Source organism: Apaloderma vittatum, unplaced genomic scaffold, assembly GCF_000703405.1.
Source record: "Apaloderma vittatum isolate BGI_N311 unplaced genomic scaffold, ASM70340v1 scaffold18968, whole genome shotgun sequence".
In the NCBI taxonomy this organism is placed as follows: domain Eukaryota; kingdom Metazoa; phylum Chordata; class Aves; order Trogoniformes; family Trogonidae; genus Apaloderma; species Apaloderma vittatum.
This window is the reverse complement of record NW_009732672.1, coordinates 24,721-43,043: the sequence shown is the minus strand read 5'-3', so window position 1 is coordinate 43,043 and position 18,323 is coordinate 24,721. Positions and strand designations below refer to the sequence as shown.

Genomic DNA, 18,323 nt, shown 5'->3' with positions numbered 1-18,323 from the left:
TGAATGGTGTTTGTGTAAATCCACTTGGAATTACACTGTGATAGAAAGACCCCTTGATCTCACAGACCCCTTTTTAGCTGATTGGTGTGCACCCTTCCTGGTCTTAGGACTAAATTGCCAGCTAACCTAGATGTGAAGCTCTCAAGCTATTGGTTTTGCACGGTACCAGCTGCACCCCTTTATTATAGAAACCTCTTCCTTTCTGTTTAGATAAACAGTGCATTGGGATTCAGCAGAAACTACAGGAGAAAATCTGTGTGTTTGAGCTGAAAGGTGGTTATTTTTACCTTAGGATTTTAACGTTGAAATATTTGAGAAACGTTAGAGAAACACTAATCCTTCCAGCCATTTTCTCCTGAATAGAGTGGCTCCACCCGGAATCATTGGTCTTTTCCTTGCTGCAGCATCTCAGCCAATGACTTCCCTCATGTTGGTAGGAACGTATTACGGAGGTGTTCATGGACAGGTTGGATGAGGCCCAAGCAGAAGGGCTTCATTCAGCACGGCCCTTGCTGCCAGCTCTCATCACACTCATCTTCCATCACCCCTAGAAACCTACGCACGGCAGCCGGCGGTGCCAGCTTGTGCCCTACTGGGGTCACCACCAACCAGGAGAGAGGTTTGGTGGTCTTCAGGTAAAGGATGCCAGTGGCAACAGCTTTGCCACCAGGCTCCCCAGTGTTTTTGTAATCGGTGACGCAGGCATGCATGGACAGAAGGCGAGTGGGCTCTCTCCTGTTCCTGGGGGCTGCTGGCTGAGGCAAAGAGGCACTGGCCCTTTCTGTAGGCACCTGCCTTCCCACATGGGGACGCTCCACTGACGGCAGCAGTTCTGCCTCCGCTTCCTATGGTTCTGCCTGCTCCGGCAGATCATCTCAAGTGCCATTGCATGCCAGTTAGAGGGCAACTTGGGGATGAGGCCCAGTGAGCATGGATTTATGAAAGGCAGGTCCTACTTGACACACCTGACCTCCTTCTATGACAAGATGACCCGATTACTGGACGAGGCAAAGGCAGTGGATGTTGTCTATCTAGACTTTTGTAAAACATTCGACACTGTTCCACACAGAATACTCGTAAAAAACCTGGCACCTCAGGGCCTGGATGAGCATACGGTCTGCTGGATAAAGCACTGGTTGGGCGGACGGCCCCAAAGATTGGTCGTCGATGGAGTTAAATGCAGCTGTTGGCTGGTCACAAGTGGTGTTCCGCAAGGCTCAGTGTTGGAACCACTTCTGCTCAACGTCTTTATTGATGACCTTGATAAGGACAGGGAAGTTGTCATCACTAAGTTTGCAGATGACACCAAGTTGGGTGGGAGCGTCGATCTGCACAAGGATAGGGAGGATCTACAGAGGGACTTGGGTAGATTGGATCGATGGGCCAAGGTTAGTGAGATGAGCTTCAACGAGGCCAAGTGCCAGGTCCTCCACTTGGGCCACAACAACCCCGTGCAACGCTACAGGCTTGGGGAAGGGTGGCTGGAAAGCTGTCTGGCAGAAAAGGACCTGGGGGTTCTAATAAACAAGTGTCTGAACATGAGCCAGCAGTGTGTCTAGGTGACCAAGAGGGCCAATGGCATCTTGGCTTGTATTAGAAACTGTGTGACCAGCAGGAGTAGGGAGGTGATCGTCCCCCTGTACTCAGCACTGGTGAGGCCTCATCTTGAGTATTGTGTTCAGTTTTGGGCACCTCAATACAAGAGCGATTTCGAGGTGCTGGAGTGAGTACAGAGGAGGGCAACAAGGCTGGGGAAGGGCCTAGAAAATAAATCCTACGACGAGAGACTGAAGGAGCTGGGGCTGTTTAGCTGGAAGGAGGCTGAGGGCAGACCTCATCGCTCTCTACAAGCACCTGAAAGGACATTGTAGAGAGTTTGGTGCTGGTCTCTTCTCACAGGTAACTAATGGTAGAACAATATATATTACCAATAAAGACCACCGCACAAACCCCACCATTTCCAATTCTGTCTGCATGGCTAGAAATTATTATCTATTATCTACTGTTAAATATATATACGTATATATATATTTAGAAGGCTGAATTTGCTAGAAAAGAAAAGAATCAAAAAAAGACCAAATCACTGAAATGAATGTGACTGAAAGTTTCTTTGACTGGTTAAATTCAGTGCAGCATTTAAGAAAAACAATGTACCTTGATTAAGGCAATATATTCAATGTGAAGACCAGTTCAAAGTAGTTAAGAATATGAACTATGCAGCTTAAAAACTGCAAATGTTTCTCGGTTTGGGGCTCTGCCAGTTTTACACAAATAAATAGATTTTTTAGTCATTAAGTAACTCTTAATATGAAGGACCTTACTGGGTGAATATCCATACAAAAACTTGTGTAGATTTTTAGTGATTTTCAAGTTACAGCAGTTGTTCTTGAGAGTGTAGATTTATTTGGGATCTTGCACATTAATTTTTGAGAGGCTTATGCTTACCTTGTGTAACCTACACCTAGCAACCATCTGAATATCAAAATAGCCATTATCATCTTCTTTCAAAATAAGTGATTTTGGGGAGAAAAAGCCCTTTATGGTAAATTACCATGACTTTAATACAAATTTAGTAATTAACATTTTTTTGCTTGATGGCATACCAACAGGAAAAATTAAAACATGTTCCATTTATTTAATTTATTTTATTTTCTATTTTTTACATCTCAAGCTAGAAGTATACTGCTGTATTCTATTTTGATAAAAAACTGCAGTGTTGGAGCCTGAACGTTATATATAATACTATTTACGTACTTTCCCTTTTTTTCACTCATGGGAGACAGCAAATGAGGCACTAAGACAGCCTTTTGCACATTTTTAACCTCTGTTAAGACATGCTGAAAATCACATACCATGTTTCTAAAAACAAGTTTTCTGAATTTGTTTACTAATGACCCGGAGGACAAGGATCCTGCGTTTGTCTCTAATGCCTGATACAGTGAGTTCCTGTTCCTGATCCAAGTGCAAAGATGACAGTTACAACATTTGACCATGTAACTGAAATTAAAGCATCCTAATTGTGCAGCCATTAGTGGTGATTTTTCCTTAATGAAAAGTCCTTGGTGGAAATATTGCTCTACTAGAAATATGGTACTCGGTCATACTTACTCACACAGACAAAACACAGAATAATGTTCTTCCTTCATAACTGATGCAGAACAGTGGGGCATGTTTGAAGATCTGTAAAATAAGGTTACAGGAGTCTATCCACAATATTTAAAATACGTCACGTTTCTGTGAACTTCATAAACTGAATCATAACCACTACAGTGTTTTGTTGTGGTTGAAACTGTACCAATAGGATAAAAAAAAGGAAATGCAACCTTAGAAAATATTTTCCTTCATAACTGACTTTTCATCACTTTTCATGTTAAAATGCATCACTAATTTTGGACAATATTTAGAAATATTTGGAAAATTAGAGATTTTAGTATCCCCCAAAATGTTTATACTGCTACCATGTTTGCTACCAAGTAATGTTTGACCAACGTGATAGCCTTTTATGAAGACATAACCAGGTGGATGGATGGTGGCCGTGCAGTGGATGTGGTCTATCTGGATATCAGCAAGGCATTGGACACCGTCTCCCAGAGCATCCTCATAGGTAAACTGAGGCAGTGTGGTCTGGATGACCAAGTAGTGAGGTGGGTCGCTAATTGGTTGAAGGGAAGAAGTCAGAGAGTTGTAGTCAATGGGGCAGAGTCCAGCTGGCGGCCTGTGTCTAGTGGGGTCCCTCAGGGGTCAGTGCTGGGACCAGTGCTTTTATATATATCCATCAGTGACCTGGGTGTGGGATTAGAGAGCACTGTCAGCAAGTTTGCCGATGATGCAAAACTGGGAGGAGTGGTGACACACCAGCAGGCTGTGCAGCCATTCAGAGAGACCCAGACAGGCTAGAGGGCTGGGGGATCTGTGCGATCTGCTGTAGGTGCTACTGCTCTGGCGGGGGGGGGGGCTGGACTAGATGATCTTTTGAGGTCCCTTCCAACCCCTGACATTCTGCAATTCTGTGATACCAGCATACTGCTTGTATGAATCCTGGGTCTTCTTCCACAGTTCAGACTGAGGGAAGTGGGTTACCGAACTTACAAAGTGTATCAGCTACATTCTGTTGCTACCCCATTGAGTGCCAGTAGCATGATTCTTGATCTGGTTAGGTGTAGTGCTTCATACTAACAGAATTTATGCTGATGATCTGTTTTATAGTCTAGATGTTATAATGACACACAATTACCAGCTCAGGAGAATATAGCAGGTCAGGAAGAACAGTACCGTTGTTGGTCTGTTTTGCAGACGTGCATGCTGTGGGATTCCTGTTGATGTATGGCAGAAGAAAATATGAGATTACATTTAAAATTGACACTGGCATAGTAATGTGATTCTTGATGCTTTGGAAAGTTGTAGCATAACTTAACAAACATTCTGTTAACACTGGTTTAAAGGGCAATGTATTCTCAACTTTAATGGTATAATCACAAGATTATTTGCCTTGGAATATATAAATACCTAGAAGATTTATTCATTTAGGATTTTGGTTCATTTAACAGATTAGGGAGTTTCTCAGTAATTATATTACATAATTTACTACATGGGGCTTCTAGTTACATAAAATTTTAATTGGTTTCATTTCATATTTGTTTAAGAGACTTTTGTAGCAAAGTAGAAAAGTATCTTGTGTAACAAACATTTCTGAACTAATTATGTCTCTGCTATATTGCTGGCATGATCACATATGAAAAGCAATTGCACTTAAACATCTCTGACACCCTCACAATCCTTCTGTGACTGAGATCTAAATTCAACTTTGTCGTTGAAACTACCTTGTATAGACTGACACTGATGAGCAAATTAATTGCTCAATTCATCAGTCAAATAGACTTCCTCTTGGAGGGGCATAGCCCAAGATGGCAACCAAGCCAGAGCTTGTGAGAAAGTGTGCCCTCAAGAGCATTGCAAATATCTCTCACTGAGCAACTAGGCATCCTTCTTCCTTTTGGAAACTGCCAGTGAGATTCATTCTGGTACATTGCTTCCAAGGATCAGGCTGAACCACATGCTGTTATGAAAAAAACCCAGATTTTTCAAAAGGGAATAAAGGAGGGTAAGTAAAGAACAAAAAGCACAAAGAATAATAACACAAAAGAGAAATGAAGTTTTGATAAAAGGAATTGGAAACAGGTAGGAGTGCTTATGGGATAAGGATGAAACTGAGAATAGTGTGTCAGCTAACAGTCACGTCATGAGTTTATCCTCGAGGCTGTGGAGCTGATGATGTGGGGTTTTTTCCCCACTCCCTGCACACAAATATGTAAACCTGTAGTGCAGTGTCTCTGGTGTGACTAGACTGCCGTGCAGAGCTGAGTCACTCCCGAGAAGAGGCTGAGGAAAAGGTTGTATCACTGATGCCCAATGGTTGACATACCTTGGGAAGTCGTGGCGAGGATGTCACCATCCTGCCTGCCCGGTCACTGGGAACAGGGACAAGGCCCCTCTGTGATCTCTGCAGGACACTGCACACCCAGATCATACCCTGGGGATTCTGACTTGCAACATCACTTCCAGAAGGGGATAATGTTTTTTTATCTCTTTCTTTCCCTCTCCCACCTCAGTACAACCTATTACAAAATAAATGACCTAAGTGAAGCAAGCATCCTAAATGCCATTCTTTTAAGTGCAAGTGATCTGTGCAAGATGGTTGGTTCATGTTTTAGATCCTGGAGGGGATGATGTTGATATATTGAAGATATTGCAAGATAAAGATTATTTCCTCTGATGAATGTGAAAAATCAGGTGGATGAGATTTTTTATGGAAAGATTTCTGATGCTCTGCATCTCAGTGTATATATGTTTGTCTCTGTGTGTGTGTATGTGGCAGGTATTTCCTCCCCCCAGCAAAACTGTTGCTAGGCAGATTCCAGGGACTCTGCCTACCTGGGCTAGTCCAGAAACCTGAGCTGGTCGGGACTCAGTTACACCCAGGAAGCTGGCCAGCAGCCAATGAGAAGCCGAGATGGCTATGATTGACCACAGTCATCATTGGCGAGGTTTTTAAAACGGGGCTTTGCAGTGGCCATGTTGGAGTTACCTCGTGGCAGTGGCCATGAGGAGGTCATAAAGTCTCCCCCTTGGTCTAGGGCATCCCTAGGCAAGGTTGACCAGGTGAGAAAGGGAACCCCCACCTGGTAAAGGTACCCCTTGGCAAGGTTAAAAGGGAGAACGGGAATCCCCCCTTTTATGGTACCTTAGTGAGAACAATCAAGACGAGAATGGGAACCCCCAGCTTGATTGAGGTGAGTATATGATAATCCGGATTATCATTCTTTTGTCAAGGGCTAGTGCGTGAGCTTGATCTTTGTCTCATCCGATACCGAACCTTTTAATTGGTGAGGAGCTTATATCCTGTAAATAAATTTAAATTTAACTATACGTGTGAATTTTTTTTTTTCGGCTATGGGCGCGCTCCTCACCTCCTTCTTTACAGTGTAGGAAAAAGTTTTAAAAAATTTGTTGTTTGCGTCAATTATTCCAGGGTTGACAGCTTCTCCTACCAATCTACAATTCTGTATGCAGTCAGGTATAGCAAGCAAAATATACATTCAGAGAATATGTTGTATTCCTGTATGTAGATAGAACATGAAAACTAGTTAGCTGGCCAACAAACTACGGCAAGAGTAGATTTCACTGTCTCAAAATGGAGTCACTTCATTAAAACTTTTCATACAAGTTTACCTGCAGGCTTCATAATCTGGCATCAAAAAACTCTCTTTTGGTCAAATGCGATCACGTACTGCTGAGCATTTTTGTTTTGCATGGCCCATCTTAGCTGTTTGGGGCGGAGGAAAAAAAAGCAGAGGAAGAAGACTTACTTTGAACATGAGCAGACCTGTGCTAAGAAGGTTATTTGACAACTTTGCTCTTTTGTATTCCATGGAACCTTGAGGCATCTTTAAAGCCTTTTTTTTTTTTTCTTTCACTTTCAGTTCATGATATGATGTAACACTAACCGCTTAAGACTCAAAAAATGTGGACTGTGTTGCTTTAACAGAGGAGGCAAAATAAAATCTCACGCAGAAAACTAAACAAATGAGAGGTCAGAAGGTTTTCCTAAGGTCTTGCGGCTTCCAGTATGACTGGTGACATCCACACTTCCTGTATATTTTAACTGTCACAGCAGTATCTTAGTCCCAGGGCCAATCCTTCTGACTGATGCTGTCATGACTTGCTTATAGATTTTCATGTCAGGCAATTCTAGCATCTTCATTTTCTTGACTTGTATTCAGTCTTGTCCTGTCCTAACTGATTCAGTCATCCCTTGAAATTACAGCTGTGGATGAAGCTTACAAATTAACTTTACACTTACCCCCTCCATTTTGATATTAAACCAAAGAAAATCTTCCTTGTTTGCAAAATTGAAGTAAATGGAAATTCCACAGCTAGGAATAAATTAGACCATCAATTTCCATTGTGAAAAAGATTTAAGGAGAATACAGCTGGACATTAGGCTAGTTACTTATGCAATGTGTATGATATTTCATCAAAATTAAAGTGCTTCAAGGTCAGAGAGCTTTTTACAACCTAGAATATCCTTACTCAAAACAGTGTTTTGCTCAGGCTTCTGCTATTTTCTCTCTCTTTTCCTGAAATGCTGTGAGCACAGTGTCTCCTCCAATATCCATAATTAAAATGAATTATTTTCTGAGAGAGTAAGTGGAACTAATACAGAGGCCTGTAGAAAACCCATGCCACCACAACTGAACAAAAATACTTTAGCAGGAGGCCAGATCTACAAAAGAAAATTCTCCCCAGGGGTTCTTGCTTTATTCACAGCTTGAGTGACCTAAAAATAATGTATTGCTGCATAGAATCACAGCTTTGTTATTCCCCATGCTGTTTTACTGATATTTCAAACTAAATTAAATAAGCTGCTCTAAGTTTAGTTTTCTGAATCCATTTTCCAGCTCATCATTCTACCTTCCCTGTCTTCTGCTTTATAATCTACCCTTGGGGTTTTTTCTGCTTAATTAAGGAAATACTAGTTTACTCTCCACATATCTGTCTTGATAATGAATTTTTCCTTACTTCCAGATCAGAAGGAAACTCTTTCATGCATACGCTCTCTGTAGTTTCGTTTCCAGAAATCCACAGGATTTGTCTAGGGTCCAGATAAGAGTTCAGCATTTTCCTTGTCTTTTAGGAGTAACTGAAGAGAATAACTGGAAACATATCAAGAGCATTTCAAAGGATTGTTGGGGTTTGTTATAGAATAGACTAGGTTTTCTGGCCACAGGTATTTTCTTCTATTTTCATGCGTAGGATTGTTACACTTACTGAAAAGAACACAGCAAGATGACACTGTGCACTCACAGTGTACCTTTAAAATTTTTAGTGAATTGACGTTATGTAGATTTATTTACTAGTCAGTTCTTTCTGGTTTATTTACTGCTACAATGTCAATGATAGGTAGAAGGACATATTTTTATATGAATTAATGTTCATAGAATTGCTCTTGACAATGTAGCCTCTTGTTTCCAGTTTGCCTTGTACAATGCTAATCAGGGAGTGTCGGGAATTGTACGTGTGGTGGCAGCATCTTCTGGAACATCAGCTAACATATTTACTTACTGTACTGTATACGAAGGGTGGTCATCCTCCATTAGGAAATGGCAAGTCATTAGTTTGCAGTAACATCCTCACTCATACTAAGGTGTTGGCTTTAAAGAATTCTTATCAACATGTGATACTAATGAAAAATATATTTTTTTTCAGAAGTCCAAAGTTAAGAAACAATGAATAAGAGCTTCTAAAGTTTCTGCAGTGCTCAGAGCTTTTTACTCAGCGCTGCTTGTGCATGTGTGTTTATTTTCTCAAAGAAGAGCTTGTAAGAACTTAGAGAGGACTCCTAAGGAGGAAGAGCATAAGGCTTTTCCACAAGATAGCAAAAAAACTCACCAGCTTCTGTCAAAATGCAAACCACACTACTACAGAAGAAGCAGAGACAGGTTTGGGCAAGACTAGTGGGGAAATGTAGAACTTTATTAGGTTTTGCACAGTAACATCTGTCTGAACATATTGCTAAAAAGAAAATGCTTGAACTTTGAGGATATAGCGCAGATATAGCTGTTTGTGTAGTATGGACTTTGATTACTATATCAGCTCACCTGTCCTTCAAGTTACTTCTGTTTCTACTTCGAGTATTTCAAAGTGCTTCTTTTTTAGGGGGAGAAGAAATGTGATGGCATCCCCCACAAAACAGCTGCTTCTTGCGCCAGAGTGAGGCATCAATCAGGGCCCCCAGTGCAATAGCTAATAATGTTGATGTTTGAATAATAATCACTAAGCAAGTGCATTAATTCCTCACAGAGAAAAATGAACTACATTGCCCCATTTACTGCTAGTGTTCCACATTCATCCTTTATTTTGTCTCATTTGCAACCTGGATTGCTGCAATTTAGGAGGGAGGAAGAAGGGGAGGGAGGAAAAGGGCAGGGGAGAAAGAGAGAGAGAGAGAGAGAGAGAGAGGGTAGATGAGACTGAAGGCTGGATCAGTAATTTCTTACAAAATGCCTGTATAGTATGTATTAACTGTATCAAAACTCAGCCTATTGCAAGGCTGAAACATGATCTGAGACTATATGGCTGAGTTGCCATTAAGATTGACATTGCTAGCACTGCCTGAAGTTGAGATTAATTTATGACTTAACACTGTGGTTGCATTGGTGTGGGTTAAAGGAGAGGAAGAGCAGTTAAAAAAAAAAGGAAGAGGGGGATTGCCAGCGGTTATGGCACACCAAACTGATCACTGTGCAGAAATTTTGGGGAAACCATTCATTGCAGTGGTGTATGTGGAAATGAGGAAGATATTACATGACTTTTCAGAGGCAGACTTTCAGTTTTGTGAAATTATTTCTACCAACCCCTCTCTAATACACTTTATTTGGTTACTCAGTGTTATGACTCCAGATGACAGAGCTGTAGTTTCTCCTATTCCAAACACGAATCCACAAGTACCTTCATTGTAGCACTGTTGTTTGTTTAAATTGCTGTTCTTACAGTGTTTCCGTTTTCTATGTCAGAAAAGTACCACTAACCTCTGTCTAAGCAGTTTATAAGGGTTTCTGCATGCTATTAAAGAAACTGAGCTCATGTGTTCTAGCTTCTTTCCCTGTATTCACAGTTAGTTTCTATTAGTCTGCTATTTATCCTTAGTAGTAATAGATAATTACACAAGTTGTCTTTAAAGACCTTTGTGGCATTTAAAAATGTATTAAAAACAATGGTTATCAAAAGCAACATCAACTCATCCTTTAGTAAACTTCTCCGTTTATGCTGAATGATGTTGCGTCATAACTCAATTCCAGGACACTCCATGCAGGTTCAGGATTCACTCAGCTTGAGTGTTATGTTGGATATGGGTCTTGATTTGTGGCCAGAGCCAAAGAATGTTTTTTCTTCTAGTATTCTCAAATTTTTAAACATCTGTTCTAAATACATGCCTTTGGAATGCTTTACAAAGATAGACCTTTGACTCAAAGAGGGCTGGTTACTAAATAAAGAGAATCTGAATACTTGAAAGGTGGTTTTCTTACACTATTCTCACTGTCACTGTATTTTATATAGGATGTTATAGTGAGGCACAGAATGTGGAGGAGACAAGATATAGAATCCTCATGCAAACTTTAGAAACATAGGGATCTTATTTGTCAGTGCTTGCAAGAGTTTTTTCAGTAAAGCCGCACAATGGGTTATAAAACTATTAAATATTGCTCACTCCACTAAACTATAATGTAATTAAATATTTGCTGTATTTTGACAGTCTATAGTGGAACATCCTATACGATACAGAAACAAATATTATCTCTCAGCTTTTTAAAATGCCGAAAGCAAGTCCACTTTCATATATTCATATTTCTTTATTTTAGAAATAATACATCAAAATATAGCAAGAACAGCAGAAATATAGGACTTACATATTAGATTAATTGTTTGCAATATGAGAAGATAACACATCACTAAAACCACTCCATGCAATGCCAATTTCAAGACATAAAGCTGGTCACCAGCAAGGAATTTAATAGGATGTCTTCAGCATCACCCTGTTTAAGAAAAAATACAAATAATAATAATAACAACACAAATAATCCAGTTCTGCCTTCTCAGTTGCAGAGAAATCCCAGGAACATATAAGATATCAAGTTCCCAATAGGCACAAAGTGGCTGATGAAGAACAACAGAAAGCATGTACTTTCACAGAACATAAGTAAACAGCTTAAAAATCAGAAAAGCGTATTAATTACCAACTGGAAGTAAACACAAGCAGATTCTGAAGTTTAATCGTAGCTGTGCTCAGTGAGAAGACTTAGGGATTGAGAGACTTTCCAATAGACAGTGTTCTGTTGAAAACTTTTACATGATCATTTTAATTCAAAAGAAGCTTCTCAATAGTGAAGAGAAACATTTGATCCAGTTAGTTTTAAAAGTAGTGCATGAAGAAAATGAGTCTCTTTCACAAGCATGTGAATAACTGGAAAAGCAATGTCTGAGACAGCTTGATCTTCTTGCTTTCTCAGAGTATGTCTTCCTGAGCATGCCATCTACATAACAACTTTTTTAAAGCTTGGTGTTTGTGTCTTTTAAGCTTTGAGAAAATTGTTGCTATTTAGCTAATAAAAACCTTTTAAAATGAAGTGCCCTGATTTTTATTATTACTTCTTATAATGTATCAATTCTTATCTGGAAGTATATGGTAAGTTCTGATATTTCTTTCCTCTGTTCTTTCAAAGCTCTGGTTACAATCACTGCTATTTCCTTTGCAGGACAATCAAGATGTCTGTAGGTCAAGCACAGCAGCACAAATTCCTCTTAAAAACACAGGCATCGATCTGAACCTCTTCCCTCTGTCCCCTCTGTCAAAAAGTCATGCAAAACAAGCAGGATTAGATTTCTCTAAGGTATTAATGATGCAATTTTTTTGTGTGCTCTGCCTCCTCGTGCAGTAGTGTACCTGATTACATGTCAGCAGATTAGCTGTGCACATTATCCCATCTGTGTAAGAGAACCCTGTAAGACAAATACGTAACGTGTTGTTGTGGTCCTGGGAAGATTTAATCAAAAGATTAAAGAAACCACTGGACCACTTCAAATTGATACCAGACAGTTTATAAGCAGGAGATACTGTAACAGTGGCAGCATTGTTAAACACTTACGTTTTATCTCTCTTTACAGAGAAACACAGAGGAGGTCAGTTCAAGCTAGAGATCAGTTTACAAGTAATGGCAGAGAATGAACTAGATCATGTACAGATTAGAGAACTGCTTCTTAAAAGCTTAAATCCACTTAATGCAGACAAAACATGCTGCCTTCATGGCAGCAAACTGTAAGCCTTAGAGGTTACAAGTGAAGAACTAAGCAGAGCAGTAGCTGATTTTTTTTCTCTTGCTTTGGGATTTGTTTTAGGGGATTGTAAATTAGAGAATCAGATCTCATTATTTTAATTGTTTGAAAAGAAGCAGGACCTAACAATAAGAGTTAACTTAAGAGATTTGTTTCATTTTTGGAGAGTCTGACTACTGTATTAAGGAATCTAAAGAAAGCACAGAGAGAAGGGGAAAAATCTATCAAAAATTAGGAAGAGAAGTTTAGTCTTAAAACTTACTTCATGACTTTGAATGTGATAAAACACCTGCCAAATATTTGAGCACCAGTGAGCATGATAGACTGCAGCCAAATAAAAGCTAATATGACTATTCAGATTCCCTACTTCTTCTGTGTAAGTAGATGTCCACTCTCTGTACGGCATCAGTACAGAGGGACTTTTACCTAATGTGCCAGCTGCCAGACATTTTTTGAAAGGTCATCCAGGTACCCATCATATGACACCAAGTGTTTATGACAGTATGCTGACAGTGATGGGGGGAAGTCTCTGGAAGGAAGGATAATCAGCTTTTAACATTTTCAAAAATTGATTAAAATGCGAAATAATGAATCTTAGTGCTGACCTCCTTTGCCTCAAAAAGGAGCAGATATTTGGATCTGTGATTGAAGAGGGCTGGCCCAGGCATAGCACTCATCTCCCTGCCATAACATCAGATTTGCAACTGGTTTAACAGTCTTACCTGGAGGTGTGCTACAAAGCAGAAAACTAACCAGCCCATCTGATTTTGGAGTTATTTGGAGACACATGTGAATGAGTCATGAGCAAAAGCACATTTTTTACTCAATGACTAGATTTTGCACGTGTGCATTCATATTCTCTTCTATTAGGTTTGTATTATAATTTTATTGTCACAGTTGCATTTTCAATGTTTTGTTGTGATGCCTTGATGCTTCTCTGAAATTGAGTGGGAAATGACTCAGGAGTGCTATGAAAATATGAGTTGGTCTGTTTCCCTCAGTACTTGATTCACTCTCAGGTTGTTCTGTTCAGTTTCAGAACAGCGGGGGGAAAAAAAGCAATTCTCCAAATACTAATTTTTCAAAACTTGCCATTTACACAACACAGTATTTTTTTCTGAAGCTGTGACAATACTAGGAGACATTATAAGAAAGCTGGTAAGTTGTTTTGCATGAGGCTAGCAGCGAAAGTATTTTAGCCAATATGAAGTAAGTATACAAGAATATGTAGAACTCAATAGTAAGTATGAACATACCATAGTTAATGGAAGCGAAGCATTTGACCCACTTTCACAACTTCTTCATTTTAGACAATCCAGAGAAATATCCAAAGCAAATAATGCTGGGTTGATGAAAAGATTACCTATTTGACTGGGACTTTGAATCATCCACTTACTCTAGTCACAAAATGCCAAAAATCCCTCCTGATGAATGCTGAAGGAACAATCTATTTTTTATTTGCATCATAGTCCTGTATTTGTCCTGCATGGAGGCACCTCACATGACACATGGATAAACTGACATACTAGGCCAAAGCAGACAAGACTACTTTTTTGTATTAGCTTTCAGCATTGCTCACTTCACTTGCACCCTTTTTCTCTCCTCATCCTTCCAGTCACATCTACTCCTGCTCCCATGTGCACCGCAGGTCATGAGCAGAATGAGTTCACACTTTCCACATTTCCTCATGACTCTTGCTAGCATATGCCAGTGTGGCTATGGTGAATGGTATCATCTGGTGGCTCATGAGAGAGGTGCTGGAGGTCTCTAAGAGACCTGCAACCCTGTCCTAGCACTTTGGCTGCAGAAGGAGAATAGTCAGGTTACAAAACCTGTTACATAATTATATATTAATCGCATGATTAAAGATACCAAATAAGCCTCCTAAGAAGGAGATGCAGAAAATTAGAAATCTGTTCTGCTAAGTTATTTTCATTTCATATTTTCTTCCTTTCCTTGCTTTGCTTTCCCCTCTCTTCTTTCTATAATCTCAGCATAAAAAACCCACTGCAGGGTGGTAGATAGAAATAGCATGTATGTTCATAGCCCTTTAAGCTTTCTTCCATAACTGGAGTTCTTAAGATGTCATGCAAATGCAAAAAATTAACTCTGTTAATCCATCTTCCTTCAAGATACAATATTTTTTGAATACGTGAAAATTATTTGAATAATATGCAGGGTTGAATGCAGTATCTCACTGATCTTGCAAAAAATACTGTCTAGAGAGTTGTGTCTTATTCAAGGGAAGTTATGCTACATTATAAATGGTGAAAATAAAAGATAAATCCTTTATTTTGGGAGTATCTAATTTATTGCGTGTGATATGATTTTCATTACTACCATGAGAAACATTCTCATCCATTATGTCTTATTTTTTGCAACTCCTCATCAAATATATAGAAGGTATTTGCTGTAGCCAGAAGTTATGTTTGGCTTTTTTGCTTCTACAATCAGGAGGCTGAATTCCTACATTAAGGTACAACTTAGCTTTAGACCTCAGCCCAAGTGTCATCAGATCTTATGGACTAGAAAAATGATCCACAAAGGCACAGATTAATAAAATTCTGTTGGTATATTCTCAGTAATGTTTGAAATCTATTATGTTTATCATTAAATCTAGCTCTTTTTTAAACCTTATGCCTCAAGTAGAAAACACTAAAGAACATACTTCCAAATTGTTCAACAGTTTTTAAAGTAGTAAAAATAACTAGACACGGTTATCACTAAGAATAATAAGATTTTGAATTAATTGTCTATCTTCTTACAATTTTTTCATATATACTGGACAAAAATTAGAAACAATGTTGTTGATATCTACAATCCATAATCAATATAACAATATTGAGAAAAAAAATTCATATCTACTGTCATACAAATCACTCAGCTGCATTTTCCATCTGAGCAAGTAATATAACAACTGAATAAAGCAGTTTGTGCCTCAGTAGAATAAATGAAAAACTAAAATTGCATTTCCAAAGAAAAAGACATGAGGGTAGGCACACATGCACCCATTTACAGAGACACACACACATTATCAGACGTATTACGTTATTGTCAAAGGAACGAGACAAACTTGCAAAGCTGTCTTGAAGAGCAGCATCTAACTGGGTTAGGATATTTGATCTGGCTTTGCTGACTTTATCGGGAGGAAACACAGATAAAGACCTGTTAAGCCACTGACTTCTGGCTTAATGAGATCTGTGTTCTAGTAGCAAGCCCAAAACACCATCTGGCTGTCTCTTAGCAGTGTAGAAAAAGTCAACCACGCTACCAGAGGAAACAGAGAATTGAATTTAAAGAGCTGAGACAGAGCAGAAAGGATGAAAAGACATGAGCATTGCAGATGAATGTATCAGTAGGATGCTGCACGCAACTTTAAGCATTCTACCCAGTGCTTTCAAAGAAATAATGAAAAAATAGATAATAGTATTGCAGTAGACAGGCAATGAAGTCACATTCTTATTTGAATGAAATAAATATTTTAACCTAAATCATTGAAAACAACCCTCTGGCTCAACTACTCTGGAAACAACTATTTTGCTTGCTATTCTTGGCAGCCTCTGGCAGGTCTACACAAACTGCTTAGTTTTGGCCGCCTTGCACAGAACCTTGTTTTTGCAATAGACATTCCACTGATAAAGGCTTCTGTGTGAAAATGAAAGTCATTAGATGGAAGTTAAGACCTCATTGGTGGCTTATCTCCACAGTTTTCCTTCTGCTCAAGAAAAGGGATTATGAAGTGTCCATATTTATGTAATATAAAGTTGAGCTTCTGTTATTTAAGCTAGGCAAATGAGAATAAAAAGATACTGCTATACTCTGATGTGGAGATAAAGAAGAAGGATGAGGATATGACTGGATGTTTTTCCAGTTTTGTGGATTTTGAAACAGGTGCTGCAAGGCCGTGTGAGGTTTCACCAGTCCCCAAACCAGCTAAAGCAGCGCAGTGCTCCCAGCAGAACGGCAGAGCCTGAGACTCCCACACAGTCACATCCGTACACCAGAATACCCCAGCAAACGCAAAAAGCCTCAGGCGCACTTAGATAATTGTGCAAATTGGTTTTGTTCCGGTTTCAGGGAGAAGCCACAGAAATGATCCACACTGTAAGGCAGAATTGATGAGAATGTGTGAAATCTGATACTGTTTCTGATTCTGCAAAAATGAAACTTTCACCTTTCCTGAAATGCTTTCTTCGCAGTGACCAATGCAGCAATTTGTAATGTGGTGCACTTAGCCAATATGTTTAAGGAAGGAAGTGGTAAAGGCACTGGACTAACTTTCCATTTCACTCTACTATACTTCCTGTGTGACCTTGAACAGAAATTTTACTCCTCCACTAAGACTTGTCCTGTATCTTCCAAGCACGTACTTTTAATCTGCAATAGCAGAAGCAGAGCTTTGTGAAAGACAATGGAAAGGCAGTGATCAGGAATTTACATTAATCCAGAATATTGGGTGGGTGATTTTATGCAGGAAAAAAAAATAAAAAGGAGAAACAATCACTATTTTCCTTGTGTAAAATTAAAAAAAGTTTTGATATGAACTGTTTTCCATATTCATGGAATTGCTTTTTTTCTCCAAGGAAAGAGAAGCTGTTTTCTTGCACAGTGTGTATTCAGCAAATCTGCCTAGTTTAGTTCCTACAATGAGCTTATTTAGTAATAGGAAGTGGAGAAAAGGTATTGGTTTTCTTTTCATTTTAATGTGAAAAATATCAGAGAAAACTGCTGATATATGTAACCCATATACTGTAGTTGTTACCAAAGCTACTGCTTCACATTACAGAATGCACTTGAACTTGTTGAGCCATGTGAAGCAAATTTTTAAAATGCCAAACCTGTACCACAGGATCATCTCTAGAGACAGAGGGACTGACATCTGTGCTGTTGTGCTAGTGTTATTTGCCTAGGAATAGGAATATATCTGGCATCACATTTAGACTGATAAATATGAAAATAACAGGAAAAAAAAATCCTTAGGCATTGATAGCATGTATCTACTGCTCCAGACCCATCGTGGTTGTCACATCACATACAAGAAGCAGAAACATAAGAGTTGCAGGGGATAGGTTATGTAAGAGGATTAGACAAATGGAAGTCTGTATCCAGCTATGTCCTTCAGAAGTACAAATTGTCTCCCTATCCATAGTATTCTTCCCCCCGCCCCCCTTAAATACATATTATATCACCTACAGCTACTGTAAAATCCACCTGTATGCAAGGATAAATCACAGCAGTCCTAGGCTCTGCAGCACAAATCACAGTGGATTTCTTGAGGTAAATCCTAAAAAAAAAAATGAGAGGACTGCTTGTGCTTCTTCTTCCTGGCATTTACAAAAAAAAGCCAATAGAACAAAAAATGAACACCTAATGTTTGAAACAGAAGATCACTCAGCTGATGGAAGGATCAGGAAGCAATGAAGCAGGAAAACTACTAAGTATAAATGAGTAGAGCTTCAGTGGCCTTAGTAGGGTAATTTTGCCCACCAGGGGCTATTATAGAGATTAGTGGCAGTTCTCTGCTTAGGGGGAATATGCTAAGATTTACATTATCAACTACAATTTTCAGGGGCCATCAATTTCTGGAAGAAATTTGGTTTTGATACTTCCAGTTCAGGAGAGTATTTTTGTTAGTCAGAAATTGCAAAATGCAAAGGACCAGCAACATTTGCCAATATCTGGTTCAAAAAAATAGCCAAAGAACCTTGGTTCAAATCCTATGCAGATATTAATAGTAGTAAGCACTTGGACAGTAATTTCATATGGAATTATTTCACAAAGATTAACAGTCTGGAAAGCTTATCTGAAGATAAATAATCAAGTAGCCATCCAGCTGTGGGAACAAGCAAGGTTTTTCAAAGCAGGTAAACAGGTACACTTTCATTGCACATGTATTTGAGTTTGGGTCTTCAATCTCAAGGAAAGATGAGACA

The 18,323-nt window shown here is 39.2% G+C and overlaps 1 pseudogene; it reads left to right on the top strand.

Annotated features, from left to right (window-relative positions):
- The first annotated feature begins 986 nt into the window (after positions 1-986).
- The window catches only part of LOC104278596, a 30,785-nt pseudogene continuing 13,448 nt past the window's right edge, over positions 987-18,323 (top strand).